Here is a 20,864-nt window from a genome sequence, read left to right on the forward strand (position 1 = left end):
CGCCCCCAAGCCGATTATTGTAGAACAACATGACCTCTCAGCCATGGACAGCGAGATCAGCACCACGGTCAGAGCCAGCCGTTTCCTGTTCGTCATAGGAAGATAAAAGTTGAAACCATTCAAACCCCCTGATACGCAGTAGATATTAGTGCTGGGTTCTTAGCTACACAATCAATTAGGTTTCATCTTCCAACGCTTCCGACCACCTTCCCCTTGTCTTCATGAACTCGCCAAATGGTTACGGAACCGTCGGCAGGTAATATCCAGATACATGTAGTTGTGCAGCTGAGACCCCAGTATATGTTGGTTTACCAACCTCATGACAAATAATCAAAGGACCAGCTAAACAAGTTGCGTAACAGTCAACAGATGTTTATGGCTCCAGTGTGCACCCAGATGTCAGTGCCAACCAATCAGATCACAACCAATCAAAGGTACTTGGTTTGAATGCCCCGTTGGCGCTGTACCCTTGGGAAAGGCACTTAACACGAATTTTCTCACTTCACCCCGCGGTGAATATGAGTACCTAGCTACGGTTAGGGACATCTCTTGGATAGGACGTTGAATGGAGGTACCGTGTTTGAAGAGACCCACATCTCGAGCGTGTAAAAGAATCGACCACAATTATAGAAAAGAGGGTCCCTTCCCGGTGTGAGGGGATCACATAAAATCTGTTATGAATACATGATCGCGCTTCCAAAATCTCAAAATATTTCTTCTTTTCTCAAGCTTTTTATATGTTATGCGTATCAGAACAAAATGTTCAATTTTGTTTTGCCCGCCGTCCCTCTATCTTTATTAACTATGACGCGGGTTATGGAACAATGACGCCGCAGGGAGACGTTCCATAGAGACGCGGCGGAACAATCAACAGAACGCTACAGATGCCAGCAAAGTCGGACGGACTGTAATTCGTCTCCGAAAAAATGGCATCCTTCGGCAAGCTATTCAGCCGCTGCCTTGCGCTGTCATCACAGGTGCTGCCGACTACCCGCCGCCTGCACATGGCGGCCGGGCCCGGCTGGGACGTCATAACGGTAAATCTTCTTTCCGCTTTTCATTCACTTTTTCCTGTGGTAAACTTTTGTTGTGGTGACAGTTTCAAAGTTTTACTACAGCACCGTTATCTTGCGTTCTAACATTGACTTTCACACATTGGATGCTGTTTATTGGCCATTAATATATGTTGTCTGCCACCCTGCTCAAAGTTGGTCGGGGTAAAACTTTTCTGGTTTTGTTGAAAGTTTTGTTCAGTGCTTGCCTTTGATTAGCGTTTGATCTCAAACTCTAGCAACAATATTGTACCAGTACCAATTGTTACTTCATTCTTGCCTTGCCTTTAGAAAGTTCGGTTGCCTGTGCCGTGTTTTTCGCTTTCTTGTTTTGTACTTCTCGTGTTTTTACTATCTGTAATCCATCTAGTCTATAGTAGATACTTAACTCTCAAATCTAACCTACTTGTGATCTGACCAGGTACGCTTATGAAGTGTCGGTACGCACATTCTGTGTCTACAGAAACAACGCCAACCCTGTGTCCTTATCTACTCTATGTCTCATTGTGGAACTGCCCTTCTGTTGTTCTTCCAAACGATGTTGATATTTATCGGCATCCCTTTTCTCCCTGAAGGGCCTGGGTAAGTTGGCCCGCCAGCTGCCAGCCGAGGACCCCCCGAGCCCCGCCCGCACCACCGGCGCAGGAGTCTCGGTCAACAGCCTGATTCTGCAGGTAAGTCTGGCTGCCATAAATACACCTTACCTGTGTGCAAGTGTTTGTTTCTTCTTGTGTTTCTGTATTTTCTTTCCAAAGCACGACTGGGAAACCGCATCAAGGCACAACACACCGGTTCTGCCCATTGGAAAGTACAGTACAAGATATTAAACATGGCAAATAGTTTTGATCCGCTCACACCGGGGCCTACCACTGATCTTAGGTCTGAGAAGTTTGATGGCTTCTTAAACTTCTGAAGTTGTGGCTTTTTCACAACATGGGACCGATGGTATACGTCATGCGACTACGATTTCTGAGTTTTCAGACTCGATCTTTTTCTCTATATACATCTGTAGAGTGAAACTCGCCAGGCAAGGTAGGGACATCTTTACTAACGTTAGCTAGCTTTGAGCAGGAGTCAGATATGCTGAGGTGAAGTTATTCTATGTGACATGACCAGCCGCTAGCTGACAAAATGGTCCATTACGTTGAGACTGTGAAACAGGAGATACTTTCGTATCTGTAAGAAGCAAAATCACTGGGGGAAAGTGAAAGCGGAATGATTGAACCGTGAAACCCGGCCTGCTAGGATGTCATCACATTCGAACGACCATGCATTGTTCTAGAACACGAGTAGTTTCGCAATGTAATCTCCAAGCAGAAACTCCTTTTACCAGTTGGATACGGTCTTCGCAACCGTTAGATTTGCGTGGAGATGTCAATGCGAAACGCTTCCCCTAGAAAATACCCAAACGTTCGTACCCACGGCAGAACGTTGACGAGCTGCTATCCCGTGAAAACTGCTCTGCTAATTGGCGACGTGTCGACAAGAATGATGGCCTCTTATCAAGTGGAGTCCCCAAGCAGATGTTTGGCCCCGACTTGGTTGCAAGTCTTTTTAGGCGCTATGATCGTCTTTCTAGTGAGCTGCGTTTTTCTTTACTACTCTTTCAAAATGCGATCCACTAGTCCTAAAAAGGTGAAAGAAGCACCTAAAGACGCTTAAAGCGAGCGGAAACCGGACAGGTGCTATACAAACAAAAGATGAGAGTCCAAGTCGTTGATAGTGCACATTCGCCAGGTTTACAAGAGCCGTTTCCGTGTCCTTACAGGCCGCCATGGAGGGCTCTGAGTTGTTGAACCTACACCAACCGTCCGACTCAGCACTGCGGCTGTTGGAGGCTGCAGAGGCGTTTGCCGCCCCGGACCCCTTGGCCGACAACCTGCGCCTCAAGGTCAGGCGTGTGCCTGTGTGGGGGCGGGTTAAGATAACCATGGGAGTTTGGAAGACTCTTATCAGCAGAAAAATCTTATCAGCTTTAAAGACATTTGTTTCTATATTCTTATTTTCGTCCACTCTTTCTCTGTTTCTCTGCCTCATTCATGCATTTGTTGTTCTCTTTTGTTGTTCTTTCTGTCTCTCACTCTCACTCACTCTCACTCTCTCTCCCCCTCCCCCCTCTCTCTCTCTCCTCTCCACTCCTCTTCTCTCTCTCTCTTATTTCTATCTTTTCTCCATGGCTTTGTTCATTCGGTCTTTCCTTCCTCCTTTTTTTCAAACTCCTTGTCTCCCCAGCCCAGTCATCACACCTGTTCCCCCCTCCCCAGATCCAGGTCTCCCGGCAGTACGGTCTCCCCGCCAGCGTCTGGACCTTCCGAAACGGCAAGCTGGTCGACAGGAACTAGGCTTAACAACAGCACTCAGTAGGGAGGAGGGGAACTTTATCATGTCTTAGCTGTCTTTACATGTTGTAGCTGTCTTTGTATATATGTATGAACATATGTGGGTCTTTGGGCCCTTTTAGATTGTACTATATTTAGCAACGATATCTTTTTCAGAGGGCTTGTGTCCCAACTACTGCAGCTTTGGTCACTATCCTCTATAGATTCTATAGTTATCAGTTAAAGGTTTATTGCAAGGACTGATTGAAAGTATAAACAACACATATAACAATGATAACTATAATGATAAAAGCAATGAAATTGTGTCGTTATCGGACACAATCTTATGACAACCAAGCGCAAGGGTCTCATCACAAATTTTCAAATCAAAAGGTGGGATTCGCCTTTGCATTTCTAGTAGAGGATGAACATAGTCTCTACTTTACTGTAATGGTAGCATAAAGATGCTATATATCTCATGTGTGCGACAGTGTAACACTAGAAATTAGTTCATTCTGTATAGATCTATATATAATAGCCTTTTTAAAACCGAATTTACAGTTGGTTGACCGAATATCACAGTATTTTGCAGGACGGGTGAAAACTTAGCAGTTTGTTTATTATTCATGCATGATTTGTCGATATTGAGAAGAGCGTTGACTGAGGGTGGACCAAACCCGGCGGAAACCGAACTCGTCTTCAGCCGTTTGTCTCCCCAGTCAGGAATAATGACGGACCAACAACAGTACAACGGACGGACACTCCGCCTGATGTGGCGGTGGCTATCTTTACCGTTAATCCTCATACTTTAAAGTGGATCAACTTTTTAAGAATATGTTTTACAATATTTTCTGTAAAATGACTGTATGTTTTAGGATGTAATATTCTACAGTTTACTTAAATAAGCAATTCCATTTTGATGAGTGAAACACGACGGAAATGTTAAATTTACATGATTTTTGTGTGATCCAATTGTGTACAGTCGGGCTGTGTACCTAAAAATGTTCAGGTCCGGACCTGGACCTAAACATGTTTGGGCAATCATCTTTGAGCTACTCATATAGCCCTTTTTCTGTAAAAGTAAAAGTACTTTTGTACTTCTAAATTGATGCCTTTTCTAAATTGTCCTCTCGGTAGTAGAATATAGATATTTTCATTGCAAAACAATATTTTTTGATTTTCATTGGCTAATTTGGTCAAATGTATACTTTGAGATGGTATTTGCCGTCGTTTGATTTAAAACTGGTATCCACTCGTGCTTTAGTTCGTTCAGGTCCGGACCTGTGGTGTACCCAAACAATTCTCCAAGTACACGTGCAGCTACAGGTACACAGCCCTGTTACTTAGCAAACCCTCGTGTGCCACTCGTCTTCCCAAACGGGCCCGCTGAAGAAAGGGGGGGGGGGGGTCTCAAGATGTCAGTCGGCTGTTCCAAATTAGGCCCTCCTCCAGGTTGGTTCGAGGCTCCGAGCTGCGGACAACAGTCAGACATTGGGCTCCAAAGTCGGTCTGTTGTCTGCTGTGTCTCTTCTATCCCCTCTTCTATCCCCTCTTCTATCTCGTACCCTCCTCAGTCTGATTATCCTGTCTCTTCTACTCTCTATCTTCTATTCTGTAAGCCCCTCTAGCTGATGTTTGTGTATCTTCTATCCCCTACCCTCCTCGGGCTGTATACGTATCTTCAATAAGTCCTACCTTTTTTTTAAGTCTGTTTCCGGGCCATTCTAGCCCCTTTCCTCCCCTTTCTGCTGTTGATATGCGTCTTTTACCGTTATCTTCCAATGTCTGCTTTTGTCGTGTGTCTTTTATCATATAAAGTTTTCTCTTTATTTTGCCCCTTTTATCTTTTATCATCCTTTGTCTGCTGTTTGAGTGTGTTTTCTATATTCTATTCTTCCCAGTCTGTTGTTTGTCTCTTCTACCCTTCACAGCACGACACACACAGATACACAAACTCGCACACGCATACACACACACATAGTGATACATACATACAAAGCTAACACACAAGACAGTACACACTACACAGCACACACACACATACACACACACAAACACACACACGCACTCGCACACGAACACACACGCACACACACACACACACACACAGCTAACACATACACACAGCTAACACACACACATACACAAGACAGTACACACTACACAGCGCACACACATACACACACACACACACACACACACACACATACACGCACACACAGGGCACACATCACTGTTTCTTTTTTTTTTGTTTCTTTGTCTTTTATGTTTGTTTGTTGTCGATGCCTTGAGGCAACTCAGGGGAGGACAACGACAACCAACTTCACAGCTGACAGACCTGCGGCCGGGCGAGCCCTTCGGGAGGACTAGTGACGCACCGGGGTTGTGGTGACCTTTGTGCGGTTACATCAATCCCATCTAGCTGTTACTTAAAGCAACCTGATGTAATGATGACTACTGAACATTGCGACTTATCAACTTGTACATATTTTCACTTGTTGCTGTGTTTTCCCGACCGGCATGACAGTATTGTCTCCCATTTTAAGAATGACACTTTTAGGTGGTTAAAGTTATTCAAATCTAAAAAAAGAAAGAAAAACAAAAACAAAAACAGAAATAGCCATAGACACAGCAGGCAGAATGTTTCTCCGTTGTACCGTTGTTGATCTGCCATTCATCCTGACTGGGGAGACGAGAGACTGAGGAGGGGCTCGGTCTCCACTGGGTTCGGTTCATCCGTGTCTACATTATTCTCAAACGTCACATGTTGTACGAGAGTAAGTAAATGCTGGTTTTCTCTCCAGTCCTGTAATTTTACCTTATTACATCGTTTCTAATGAAGAAGTAACTTTATGTATAGTCACCTGATGTTATTCTATCAAAATTTATCCATTTAGTGAATACATCCCTTTTCTTCTTACATTACCTTGCAGTTAAAGAAATTATACAATGCATTATTCATAAACATCTAATCTTGTACGAGAGTAATTATAAGTAAATGCTGGTTTTCTCACCAGTCCTGAGATGGTACCTTATTATTTTATTTCTGATAAAGATGTACCTTTATATATAGTCGCCAGGGTTTATTTCATCAAAATCCATCCATTTAGAGAATACATCACTTTTCTTCTTACATTACATTGCAGTTAAAGAAACTATACAATGTATATTTCCTCAAACGACGCACAATAGATGATACAATGTGTTGTATGTATCCATCTACCTTTGACTGTAACTATCTGCATAATTTGGTAACTCTAGATTTGTACAAGAACAGGACGTGTTGTCACGAGTAGCTGTACTTTTTAAGTTACTCACAAGGGGACACTTTTGTGTGAATAAAAACATAATATTCGGCCAACTTCAACAGTGTTGTCGTCTGTATCAACCGGATACGGTATGTGTTAAGGACCTTGTTGCTGTTATCGCTTTATTCGTACTAAACGTTGATAAAGCCGCCTTCCCCTGGTTACATTAATTCTGCTGTTCTCATTTGATACTTAGAAATTTATCAGGAAAATAGGTTTTCGAGGCCTATATCATTGGTTTCCGTAGTAGTAAACCTGTCCCCGTAGTCGGACAACACACACTCCAACGCTGAAGAAAACATAACCATCTAGGCGAAGATAATAACATAATACGCAGAAGCAAACCCGCGATGACAGGGCGTTACAACATGACAGGGCGTTACAACAAAAAGCCTGTTGGAATTCAGCCTATGGTGACACGCCACCTCGCGGACTGTTGTAGAATGACATGACACATCAGCCATGGACAGCGAGATCAGCACCACGGTCAGAGCTAGCCGTTTCCTACTCGTCTCCTCGCGTAGATACGAGCTTTTGTTAGAAATTAAACCATTCAAATCCCATGATATACAGTAGATTCCAGTACTGAATTCTTAGCTACACAGAGCTGAGCGACTGTAGCGCTACTATTGTTTCAAACACGAACTCAAAACCACCGCGAACAATCCATTTTCTCCCTACCGCGAAATTAAATCCGCGCGAACATTTCTGCATTTACAGTATGTATAAATTTGCCTAATTTTATCTACCAGTATCTTATCAAGAAATTACTAAATGTCCCAGTCAGAGTCAAAGACAATGTCAATCAACTATTGCATCATCTATAAGCTATCTAATACTTTTTATTTAAGTATTCTAACTAGAAGCATTTAAAAAATCCATCATTGCTCAACATTTCCTATATATACATCCTGATTATCTAATGCAGCTCACTTCTGATTCTTGTAACTTCCGGTATCAGAAGTTTTCAAGACTTGTTTGTCTCTTCCCTTAAGTTCTGTTTCTAGGATTGGCACCAACCTTCTTCAGTGGCATCTTGTAACTGACGAAAAAGCATTAAAAAAATGCATTGCTATGAACGAAGTAACATGCTCAAGTTAGCATTGACTTAGAGACATAGAAACATTGACTTAGGCCCAATTTACACTTGTCCTTTTAACTGTAGTACTACACATGGTAGTCTACTACTGTAGTAGACTACAGCTTTTTTCTGTGTGTAAAAAGAAAACTACTGCAGAAGTCTACTACAACCTCGGGGGTAGTAGTACTACACTTCGGCGTAGGTTCTGCGAGACTTCGAACTGGGTGTAAAGTGAAACTGTAGTACAGTGGTAGTAGACTTCACTTCGAAGCCAACAACCATGTTCGATCTGACGTGATTCGAACTGATCGCGTGTTCCATTTCGGGTCATCTGCGGTCATTCTCTAGTTTTCTCAGTAAAACCGAGCTGTCAGGCCCTTTTCCTTAGTATTTTGCATCAGATAAAACCCCTACCTTTTCACAAATAAGAAACATGCTGAAATTCCCTCCCGCGATTTTTCAAAGGTCACAATAGGTCACTACAGTTTCGTGACAATCAGGAACAGTGGGGTGTCCTGCTAGGCTTCCTGTGTTGAGTGTAAAGTGGACATGAATCTGAAGTCTTCTACAGTAGTAGACTACCATGTGTAGTACTACAGTTTTATTGAACAAGTGTAAATTGGGCCTTAGAGACATTACTGAAGTAGAGATGATTGCTGACTATGTAGCATTATTACAATACTGCATGTTAAAAACAAAGAGAGACCCGTGCAATAGACACCAGTCCATCTCCATCCATCCGACTCTGCCCAGTGCTGGCAACACTTTACGGCGGCGCCATCATCTGAGACGTAACTGGTGGTCAACAATGTACAGGGTCATAGTTCACATGCCTACATGCACAATGTACTGCACAGGCCTAAACACGCCAGGCACACGTCAACAGGGCCCTCTAGTGAATGTACCTGGTACTGCAAGGCTCATGCAACTCGGAACATGTTTTAGAGACGTTGACTTTCTTTAGATCAACAATATGGGAGTGAGCATACATAAAAGTTCTCCTCTCAGCTTTGTTTGCATTTTTTCCTCACATTTTGTTTAAAATGTCCCAGAACCAAAGAAATGAATTGGTGTGGCCTGGTGAGGATATTCAGTCTTGACACGAGAGCCGGCGGGTTTGAGTTGTTGCCCGGCGTCTGTCTGCAGTGGCGTGCCGGGTTGTTATTACTCCTCCACTCCGGCCTTCCTCATCCCCTCCTTCAGGCGTGCCGGGTGGTTACTACTCCTCCACTCCGGCCTTCCTCATCCCCTCCTTCAAGAACTTGCTGTAAACGTCTGACAAACAGGCGGCCTCAATTCTGCGGAAAAGAAGGGAGGTTCAGACAGAAAGGAAGTACAAGACTACTGAAGACTTGAATAGATTAACTCACTTTCAACAAAAGAGCCTGGGTTCACTAGATTTCCAACTGGATCTCAGCTCGTCCTCAGGACAATTTAACAACTTGCCATGGACCTCTCGGTGTTATCATGCTTGTTGCACAATTTCCTTCGTGGTACGATTTTCAGTGTGGCTTTGACAGAATTAGAGAAGTGTCCGACCGGCCAAAAATTATGGGAACATCAATTCTGACATCCGTTTGTGAGGCGTATTCTACATACAGGCGTCCAGTGTCAGTAATTCCCCGTAACATCGTCGATCCTCTATGCCCATAGTCCATACTCACTGCTGACAGCTGAGCAGTTGGTCGTCGTTGGAGTTGAGGCTATGAACGACGGTACCGTTTGGCAGCGACACCATCATTTGTACCGGGGGCCTGGGAAGGTTGGGGGAGAACACGTAAAGTTGTCAGGACCTCTTACTGACGACGCCACAGAACTGTCAGGAAAACATGATGTACCGTGGCCGAAAGGTACAAAGCGCGACACACCGACTTTTGCGGCGCAACATCGAGTTTGGCGGTGCGACATACCGACATTTGTGGCGGACTTGAAATATCGGTGTGCCGCGCTTTGTACCTGTCGGCCACGGTAATATTGTATTTATAATACATGTAGCTATAAGATCGTCTGGCAGGCTAGCAACACCATTTCTGCCAGGAACCAGGGAATGGTTAAGTTCTGCTGCGAACTCTGAGAATCACACGCAGAACTGTCTCAAAAACATGACGTATAACACTAAAATACATGTAGCTGTGAGATTATTTGGCACTCATAAGACTGGCAAACAAAGTATGACTTAAGTGAGGTAAAAACTTAGGGACGGCAGAACCGTAGAACCCACAACAACGCACAAAAATCTTCAACTTGGAATTAGAGAATTGTGGAACAGTCAGAACAAATAGATTGGTGTGGCCTTTCACAAAATTACACAAGAGCATCCAGCAACTGTAACTTACATATAGGCATCCAGGGCCATCTTTGCCAGCTTCTTGTGTTCAGGTACGGGCGAGTTGCTCTTGATGATCTTGACCTCGGCGGCCATCGTCCAGGTGCTGACGAAGTGATCCGCCAGCATCTTCAGGATGGGCGAACTCTCCAGGGCGCCCTCCCGGAGTGTTCGCCCCGAACCTGGCGAGACAGCAACAGGTTAGGTTTAGTCCTACAGTCAAAGACGGTCAGGCAACCACCTGGCGCAGGCAACCACCTCCAGTCACAAGCAACATTAAAACGGTCTCGTACATTTCTACATAGTTACCCCACCCTGTGCTCTGCGACCACCTGTCCTCCGCAGCCATTCATCCTCAGGCCCTTGAGTGGTTGCTGAGCCCAGATTGACAATCTCGTCAAACCCGCCGAAGAAGACCATTTAGGGAACCAAAAAAATCTGGTCTATGTGGACAGGTGGTCACAATTGTCAGGATTTTTATGCTTGTCTAAATGGAGAAAATATCTAAGGGGCTTCAAAAAAGTGGCCACATTGGCCAGGTGGTCCTTATGTACAGCTGGTTACTTGTAAACTGTATTTGTAAAAAGAATAACCAAAGTCAAGAAGATGGCAAGTTTCTACAGTACGCTACCTCAGCAGGACTGGTCGTCCAGCGCCCCCCACAGCAGAATGGAATGGACCAGTTTGTTCTCCGACTCAGCTCGGCTGAAGGCTTCGGTGAAGTTGTAATATGGCACCTGGAAAGACACACAGGAACATCAACGCTACTCCACCTAAATCCACAGGGTAACATATATCCGGGATTTAGGCTGTGTCATAAGAACTTTGTTACCCAGTAATTTACAGTATTTCTTTACCTTCTTAAATGGGTACATCTTGAGCTCCAGGCTCCTCATAGCTTCCTCCATGCTGATCTCGGAGTTCCACTGGATGTCTGCGTAGTCCTCCTCTAGGAACATTTTCGGCTCCTGCTTCGTAATCGAGATACACAGTTTAATACTTGAGAGAGAAAAGGAAAGTAATCTCGATCCAGTTTTAGCTCACTGAAGAGCTAATCTTCCACTGGTCGTGACAGAGAAGAAGACTGACGCTATGTACAGTATTTACAGGTTCATTGTACCGGGAAATTCCCCTAGTTATCTTCGCCGAGTACTTGTATTCGGAGAAGATTATGTTTTCGGTTGAAAAATCTGTTGGGTGGGTCTGAATGTATGTCAGGAGCACAACTCAAGAAAGCTTCAATGAATCTTTATGATTTTTGGTAGGTTTGTAGTGGTTGTGCAAAGAAAGGTCAAGTTCGAAAATGGTTTACCTTGCGTTTTGCAACAGTACTGCAGCGGACTTTGCATTTTTTTGTGTTAGTATGTAGGCCAAAAAAGTGACGGAAACGTTGATGGATCTTCATGATTTTTTGCAGGTGTGTAGATGTTGTGGAAACGGGGGTCAAGTTCAAAAATGGTTCCCCTGGTATTTTCCGTCGGTACTACAGCGGGCTTTGTGTGGATGTGTATTTGTATGTCGCCAGCATAACTCAAGAAGCTGTTGATGGATCCGTATGATATTTAGTGGATGGGTAGGGTTTATTTCGAATAGCACAATGAACAGTGGACCACGGCTTAACGTCCCGTCCTAAGGACTGCGATCTTTTCCGGTAGCGTGCATGTCGGGTGAGCGACACAGCCGGGCTTCTAGTTCCAGAGGCAAGATCGCTAACCACTGGACTACGCACGCTACACTAGGCCGAGAGAAAACAGAGACAACCAACATATAGAAGGGCCAACAATAGTTACTCAAGCAAATGACTAAAATTTTGAAACAGACCTTTCAGACAGCCTCCGCTATCTTTCGTCAGTGACTGACTGATTCAAATTTTATCCAGTTGGTTGAGTAATTATTTTTGGTGTATCTTATTATCTGGATGTCTAACCTTCATCAACGCAACATATAGAAGACACAAACCTGGATTGAGATGCCCGGGTTGCTAATCTTCAACTTGAGCCAAGCAGATGTTGGGGTGAAAAATTGATAGGTTTTAAGTTGTTACAGAATCCTGGTAGTCAGACAATATTATAACTCCCCCCCCCCCCCCCCAACATCTGCTTGGAGAGTAAAGTTGCTGCATGCAATGAAAGTAATATATAGAGAAGCAAAGTACTAGTCATACAGTGGTTTTGAGTGAGCTTGACATACTGGGTGAAGGACTGATTCTGTTAGTGTTCTAATAATGTTTGATTGAGTAGCTATTTTGAAATCACTAACACCAGGACGGACCCCTACTCTTATCGATAGGTGCGATCATCGTGGTATCTTTACCGTACTCGAGGTGTGGCTCTCCTCAAACATAGAACCTTCAGCTTTGCATCCCATCCAAGAGATGGTCAATAACAGCTAGCCTGGAATCCAAACCTATTATAGACTCGGGAACTAGAAAAGGTTTAGATTCTAGGCTGAATAACTAGAGCTACACACGCAGGCACCCATTTCCAACTGAGAAAATAGCCTTTCCAAAGCAAGGGCAAAACATTGGGGCCTGCTAGTGATTCGAACCCAGATTCCTCAGACTCTAAGTCAACATCCCGCACCACAATGGCTTGCCACGTTTTGTTAAACGCAAATCAACAATGAACAAAAACGGAACATTCCTCGGTGAGCTGAGCCTGGCGCTGGTCCATGTAGGAGCCGTCCTCCTGGTGGATGAGAACGGGCGAGGACGGGGCGACAGAGGTCAGCTCCATCCGAGGGATGTACCCGGCGTCCACCTCGTGGCTCTCGTTCCCGGGAGCGTCCAGCCACTCCAGGACTGCAAGTCATCAAACATTTTGTTTTGATGAGAAAAAGCTGTCATTACCGCAAGTCTTCGACATGTACAGTGAGTTGAAGCAGAGGATAAAAAGAGGACACCGTCACCCATTTGCCCGCGATACATGTGTAATATCATCATGAAAGACAAATGTTCACATTTACCAGTTGCCCCCCCAAAATTAGAAATGCAGAAATTTCTTGTGACTGAGGCCACAACACCACATTGAGAGACTGGAGATGTGTGCTACTGTGTTTTTCACATATTGCTGCGGTGGGAAAGTGAATCCACAACACCACGTGACTTACCCACGTTTACTGGCCGGTTGGTAGGCACGTACAGATGGAAGTGCCTGACGCGCGAGGCGTCCCTGGTGAGGACGATGTTCCCGGTGAACTGGGCCGGCATGAACCAGAAGGGGTACTGCGGCGACTCGTTCAGCTGAAACTCCGCATGGATCCTGACGAACAGACATAACCACTAAAGGGGGGTCTGCGTTAATTTACAAGCAGATCTATCGGTGACGAAATGACCAACCAGTATTTAAACACTCGGTGTCCTTTTGGATACTGGTAGACATGTACAAGTGTATTGTAATTACCGGCGAAACAGGGTGTCCTCTGCAAAGGAAGGGCGTCTAATTTCTTTGTTTCCATAAAGTGCAGGGCATCCATAAGACGCCCTGACGCCCAGCTAGCTAATAGCCTGCCACAGAAGTAAGAACCGTTGAGGTACCTGAACACCACGTCCACCCAGCGCTCGTTCTCTGCCCGCACGGTTGCCACGGCGCCCTGCGGGGTGAAGCGGATGCGGACAAACGGTCGCGGGTGGAACAGGCCCAGCAGGCGGTGGAGGATCACCTCCTTGTTGGACACCTTCGGGGGGAAGTACCGGTCACTCGACAGCAGTCCTGCGAAGGTAAGCAACAAAAGCAGTGTTATTCACCTACCGAAACAGTGGTTGTGTACAACGAACTTTCTTAACCACCGATCTTGTTGACTTAGAATCTTGACGGTTTGAATCGCCAGCAGGCCACAGTGTTATGCCCTTGGGAAAAGCACTTTGTAACTATTTTCTCACTGCTCACAGTACGGTCTTAAGCTTGTACTTACTCTACAAAAGGAAGGAGGGAGGGAGGGAGGGAGGGAGGGAGGGAGGGAGGGAGGGAGGGAGGGAGGGAGGGAGGGAGGGAGGGAGGGAGGGAGGGAGGGAGGGAGGGAGGGAGGGAGGGAGGGAGGGAGGGAGGGAGGGAGGGAGGGAGGGAGGGAGGGAGGGAGGGAGGGAGGGAGGGAGGGAGGGAGGGAGGGAGGGAGGGAGGGAGGGAGGGAGGGAGGGAGGGAGGGAGGACCAATACTAACCAAAACGTAACCTTCTCGGCGAAGATAACAAACCTACCCGTGGCCAATTTGAGATTTACGGGGATGATCTCGTAAGCGGCCCCCAGAACGGAGTAGCCGGCGGGAGGGGGAAGGAAGGGGGCGAAGTGGCTCGCGCCGAAGGACGACAACTCTCGCACCGGCTCCGTCCAGGACCTCAGGCTATCCAAGTCCCTGGTGGTGAAAAACTGGCGGAATGGAGAGAAATGTTTCGTTATAAAGTCCCTCCCGCACCAGATGGTGCACAGGGCGGCACTCATATCCGTTTCTGTAGCCCTTGGGCCACACAACTTTGCACAATGTGAAGAATAAAAATCAAAGCAAACGCATCCCTAAATGGGGACCTCGGGTATAATCTCAGCAATTCGTGCAAAGGTACGGCGGCCTCACAATCAACACAAAATCATGGGTGTTCTCTGACAGGAATAGAGCAGAAGCGAGGTCTGCCCATAGACAGATATAACAGAACAGAACAACTATTAAACATTATACAAAACAGTGGTATAGAAAATTAATATGTGACTAAATCAATATACGGGGGCCTGCATGGGGGGGGGGTGTCAAGACAATGCTTTACGCTGAATCTGAATGATTTTTTGTGGTCCCTTCGATAATTTTCCCTTTGACCCAAGCATTAAGAATCCTGTCGACCGTGACCACCTGTCCACAAAGACCAGATTTTAGAGGAACCCTGAGTGGTCTTCTTGGGCAGGTTGGAGAGTACGTACCCCGACAGGGTCAAGGACGAGCTTAGACATGGAGGCGAGCACGAACGGCTCGAAGTGAGTCTTCAGCACGATCATCTCTCCCGCCGGGTCTATTTCCTCATCTACCGGGTAACTCGTCTGGGGAGGGAATCAAAATCTGCGATTAGGTAGCAAAGTTTATTGCAAATGCATGCCCAAGGGCTAATTGCAAGTACAGACAACACATATGATAAGGAAAAATCGGCAATGATATTAAGGGCTACATACAATGTTATGCTACATTCTAGAATGTACACTATGATATTTTTGTTGGGTTTAACTTCTTCTATTGAGGCAGTGGAAGACGAATTTACCCACTTCTTTTATAATTTGTTGGTTATTCAAAGCTTTCGAATATAGTCTACAAAGCTAATAGTCACTGTTACATGCCTATCACCACCACAGCACAATACTTGATCCCCCGGATAACTTATAACCTCTCACGGACAGGGAACGTCTGTCACAGAATGACTCCATACATATCAAGTGTCCCTACATCACATTTGGTCAGTGGTTTTGCCACGATACGCTTTTTGAACAAAAGGGTGGAAACTCAGATATCACAGGTTTGAACCACCAGTCGTCTACTGGATGGGTCAGGCAGCAGTTCAATCATCACAGTGTTCTTTAGCAGGGACGTTAAGCCACCGTTCAATGTATGCTGGAGCCTCATGCATCAAACCCCTGAGCGTTAAAGAACCCAGCACACTCAAAATGAGTAGGGTGGCTAAACTCTTGGTGACATAACAGCCACATTACCAGTACAGTGACCGATGTCTGACTCCCCCAAAGACCTACAAACACTCCCTGCAGCGGCCTGCCCGGTGGTAGTCTCAACCAGACTAACCACGCCAGTTATACTAGGGAGAATATTCAGGGGAGTATGGCCATCGGAGGGATTCGTTCGCAGGCGCAGGCAGATCTTCACCGTGGACTGACTCTACTGACTCACGAATCGATCGGCCGTACCGTAGGAGGGCCTGGTGGAGGATAACTGTCGGGTGGCATGATCATGATACCGCCTACCTCATTCGCGAGTACCGTGTCCGGACTCAGGGACATCATCCCCACCTCCCTCCGCTCCCACCGCCGGTAGTCCAGGTACATCCCCACCCCTAGGGCGGCCAGCAGCACCGCGGCAGGCGCGCACACCCAGAAACAACACGAGCGCAGCTTGGAGCGCTTCTTTTTCCCGCTGGTACGGTCCCCGGAACCGCCGTTTGTCTTGTCCGGTCGCTTCCTAGTCCCTTTCGATGTCATTGTACCCCTTCCTTACTCTTGTTAAGTGTCGATGTAAGAGTAGACGCAAGGAGCTAAGTAATCAAAACACATCTAAGGCATAAGATGAGATGCAAAAATACGAATGAATTTATTCGAACCCGGAGAACGGGAACGGCCGTTCGATGTTCTCCCGGCCGGTCCTGTTCGAACGGTCGGTCGTGTTTGAACGGTCGTTCCTATTCGAACGTTCGCGTTCTATTTTCTAACATTCTTGATTCGAAAGATGGAACCCATGTTCTTTTCGCGCCGCGGGGGGTGAGGCGTAATGTTGCAACTTTCAGCCGGTGTTTTGACAAGTTCATAAACTGAACGGCTCAAGTTTTGCCGCCCCAAATACATTTCCTAGTATCTGGACGCCAAAAAAAGTGAGGTTCATGTGCCAGTTAATATCATGTCAGTAAATATGTCTGAGTTTTGTAAAGCATAGTGAAAGGTCATTGTGTACGGTTTCTCCTTATCATGTCAGTAAATATGTCTAAGTTTTGTAAAGCATAGTGTAAGGTCATTGTGTACGGTTTCTCCTTCAGAAATAGACGCCCTGGAAATTTGAATCGGTGTTATATTTTTCGGGTCAAAATCGTCTCTGGTGAAATTAACCAGGGGACTGTGGTATCAATTTAAAGTTGAAGAAATATACTATCACGCTAATTGGACTTAGGTGAACTGTAAAAAAGACAGGCACAAATAAACCGACCAAAAGTATGTAACAATTCGAAGGCCATTAATTGTAGCCATAGCTTTTGTTCTATTTCATTTCATTTTGGCGGTATCACTTTCAACACCCTGCGTTCTTATTGTTTATTGTCAAAATTGATATAACAAAGTTCAACAAACCGTTTTTGAACTAACATTGATCAAGCTAAATGAAAACAATAGTCGTTTCATTCCTTCAAATTCAATTTTATTTACATCATCATCATTTTTCGCACCAACCCCAATCTCTGAAAATAAACCACCTGTAACAGCACTTGGCCTTGTTGTAACGTTACCATGATTGTGTCTATTAATTGGTCTATAGCAGACGTCACTTGAGAAAACCTTGTCTTTGTAAAGTTTTCTGTATTAAAGTTTGTGCATTCGTAACTGCACGATGAACCAAAATCCCCACAATGATTACACACATTCGTTTCAACACATATCAAAAAAACATAAGGCACAGTTGAATGTTCATATCAATGTTTTTCATAGCATTTTCAGATAAGAGAATAGTTTTTTGACAATACCTTGAGACTTAACAAATTTACTGAGATACCATGATTCTAAACATTTCCTTCCAGCAGCAGGGCTAATAACTCATAGATGGAAGATGCATATTAAACACTATCTCTGAACGACAAATTTTCTAACCATATCTATTGCTTAGGACATAGCTGCCTTAACCTTAAAAAATTACGAAATCTCCCATTTACAGTTAAAGAACATATCAAGCAAGTAATACATTACACTGTATATATAAGCTATTTGTTCTATTTAAGTAACTAGTTACTCTCACTAGAAGCATTTATATACAAAAGGTAAAAAATACATCATTGGTCAAGATTTCCAATATTGTTATCTTGGTTATCTAATGCAGCTCACTTCTGATTCATGGAACTATTGAAAGTTTTGTTTCTTTCTTCCTTTAAGTATTTCTGTATCTAGCACTAGCACTTCTCCAAAATGGCATCAAAACCTTCCTCAATGGCATGTTACAAATGATGATGGAGTGCTAAACTAAACAAATGCATGCATAGCAACAAAGCAACATGCTTGAATTACAGAACTGAGATGATGTGAAATTTTCTAAGGTGTTCTAAGACCTGACTCAAGTCAAGACATGAAAAGAGCCTTGCAAAATTGACCTTGACTTGTCTCAAGTATAAAGATGATAACTGACTTTATTTCAAATATCCAAGCAAATATAGCATACAAGTTGTAGAATGCACCAATGAAATAGCAGTGGTTATTACATTACTGCACTGTAAGAACAAAGAGAGACCCGTACAGTAGACACCAGTCCATCTTCATCCACCCGACTCTGCCTAGCGCTGGCAACACTTTACGGCAGCGCCATCATCTGAGACTAACTGGTGGCAAACAATGTACAGGGTCATAGTTCACAATGCACGAACCTCTCCGATTCGCAACCCATGGGCCACGCAACCCATGGGCCACATAACTTTGTGCAAATCTCTACAGCAGGGGCTGGTCCGCTGGTAATGGTGTGTTTGTTTAACTTCCATTCTCTTTCACAAATGTTGAGTGCTAAGCAGAGATAGCAGTATATACCATTTGTAAGTCTTTGGCCGGCCCGACCGGGGATCGAACTCACGACCTACCGTGTGCAAGGCAAACACTCTACCCATTAGGCCAGTGCACAGGAATCAAATATACAACTTCTAAAATAAGGGTGACACGATTATTAATGAGACGCTACTTGCCTGCCATTGTGATAGCCTGAAGAGCTATCACATATATTTTTGTCGTCAGAGGATCTATACATGGAAAACGTGCAACACGTAACGTTAATGTTTCGTTCCGTGCTTCAACAACCCTAGTGCTACGTGTAAGGGCACACGTAGGCCAGTTCGCTCTGTTTCCCAACCGGTATCTGTCTTTGGGAACTATTTCTCATTTCTCATCAGTCCCTTTTTGTGTAGTTAAAGTCCTCAGACTGTGGATAGGAAAAGAGTGTGAGAGGCGGATCATGACCTTGACTCATTTATTCATCCGCATCAGGCTCTTGGCCCATATCGACACACACACACACACACACACACACACACACCCACACCACACACACCCACACACACACACACACACACACACACACACACACACACGCACACACGCACGCACACACGCACGCACGCACGCACGCACGCACACACACGCACACACGCACGCACACACACTCACACAAATGTGAACTACATGAATAACGTACTAAACTACTAATTGTGTAATAAATTTCAAAGTAAAATCTACTAGTAACTAAATAGTGGCGACAAAATTAATCTGCTGTGTATTCAAGCATCTGAGTGTACGATCAATTAGATACAAGCGTTTTCAGAAGACAGCAGTCGAGTAACAAATAACCGAGTAAGTTTAAGACGTCTCGCTAAAGTAACATTGCTTTAGCAAGAGGGTTTACACGGTGTTTATAGGGCCTATACACACACACTCGCCACGTTGCTGCCAGACTTGGGAGCATCGCATCGGGCTTTGGAGTTATCGAGGCCAGGCTCCCTGGGATTGTAATCGTTGTATCGGTCTTGGGTCGGGTGACCCGGAATGAATGAATGAATGAAAGACCTTTATTGCACGTTTATGCTCTGATGAGCTAAGTACAGGTCATGGTGACAAGCAGAAGTATAGTTACTGTGATAACAAATCGGTGACTATCTAACTACATCTAAAGACTGATTAATACCGCTATGTACAGCTTCAATTTCTTCTCGCTCCTGGCACCTTCACAGCAGCGACCGTATCGTATTGCTCTTAAACTGGAACTAACAGACTTTTTTTATATAAACTACTCTTCTATAAATTCAAATTTAGTGACGATCGCAGCCCTGCAATTTTAACCAAGACCGCAAAATAGGTTGCAACTGTGCATGCGTGGAATTTACATTCCCTATTCATGTTTTGAATCATTGCAGATCAGTTACTAGTTGCAACAACATACCCACAGGCTCCGACAGTGGGCACCGCCAAAAAGCCCGTTTGCAGTGATCCTTTGCTGCAACGCCACCTAGCGGACTGTTGTAGAACGACACGACCTGCCAGCCATGGACAGCGAGATCAGCACCACGGTCAGAGCCAGCCGTCTCCTGTTCGTTTCTTCACAAAGTAGTAGATACGATTTTAGATGAATCGAACCCCCTGATACAAAGTTTAAACTTTAAGCTTTTCTTTAAGGTTACATTAATTCTGCTGTTCTCATTTGATACTTTAAAAAATTGAGGAAAATAGGTTTTGGAGGCCCATATCATTGGTTTTGCGCGAAATAAACCGTGTGTGTGTACGTGCGTGTTCATGTATGTGTGTGTGTGTGCTTTCGCGTGTGCATGCGTGTATGTGTGTGTGTGTGTGTGTGTGTGCGTGCGTGTATGTGTGTGTGTGTTTGTATGTTTGTGGGTGTATGCTACTGCACTGGTGAAATATAAGCCTCTACCAGGCTCCGTTGATTGATTGAAAATAGTAGACATTGGCCAAATAAAGTGAATAGCTTGGGAGCCGGCTACGGTTGGTCGCCTATTGACCCTGTCCCCGTAGTCGGACAACACACACTCAAACGCTGAAGAAAACATAACCTTCTAGGCGAAGAAAATAACATAATACGCAGAAGCAACCCCGCTATGGCAGGGCGTTGCAACAAAAAGCCTGTTGGAATTGAGCCAATGCTGAAACACCACCTCGCGGACTGTTGTAGAATGACATGACACATCAGCCATGGATAGCGAGATCAGCACCACGGCCAGAGCCAGCAGTTTCCGGTTCGTTTCCTCACGTAGATACGAGCTTTTTTAGAGTAAACACCATTGAAATCCCATGATATACAGTAGATTCCATTCTTAGCTACACAGAGCTCATC

At 44.8% G+C, this 20,864-nt stretch overlaps 1 pseudogene; it reads right to left on the reverse strand.

Annotated features, from left to right (window-relative positions):
* Positions 1 to 8,390: 8,390 nt before the first annotated feature.
* On the reverse strand, positions 8,391 to 16,340 carry LOC136434016 (selenoprotein N-like; annotated as a pseudogene).
* Between the last annotated feature and the right edge of the window lie 4,524 nt (positions 16,341 to 20,864).

This window comes from Branchiostoma lanceolatum, chromosome 4 (genome assembly GCF_035083965.1).
Source record: "Branchiostoma lanceolatum isolate klBraLanc5 chromosome 4, klBraLanc5.hap2, whole genome shotgun sequence".
Lineage (NCBI taxonomy): Eukaryota > Metazoa > Chordata > Leptocardii > Amphioxiformes > Branchiostomatidae > Branchiostoma > Branchiostoma lanceolatum.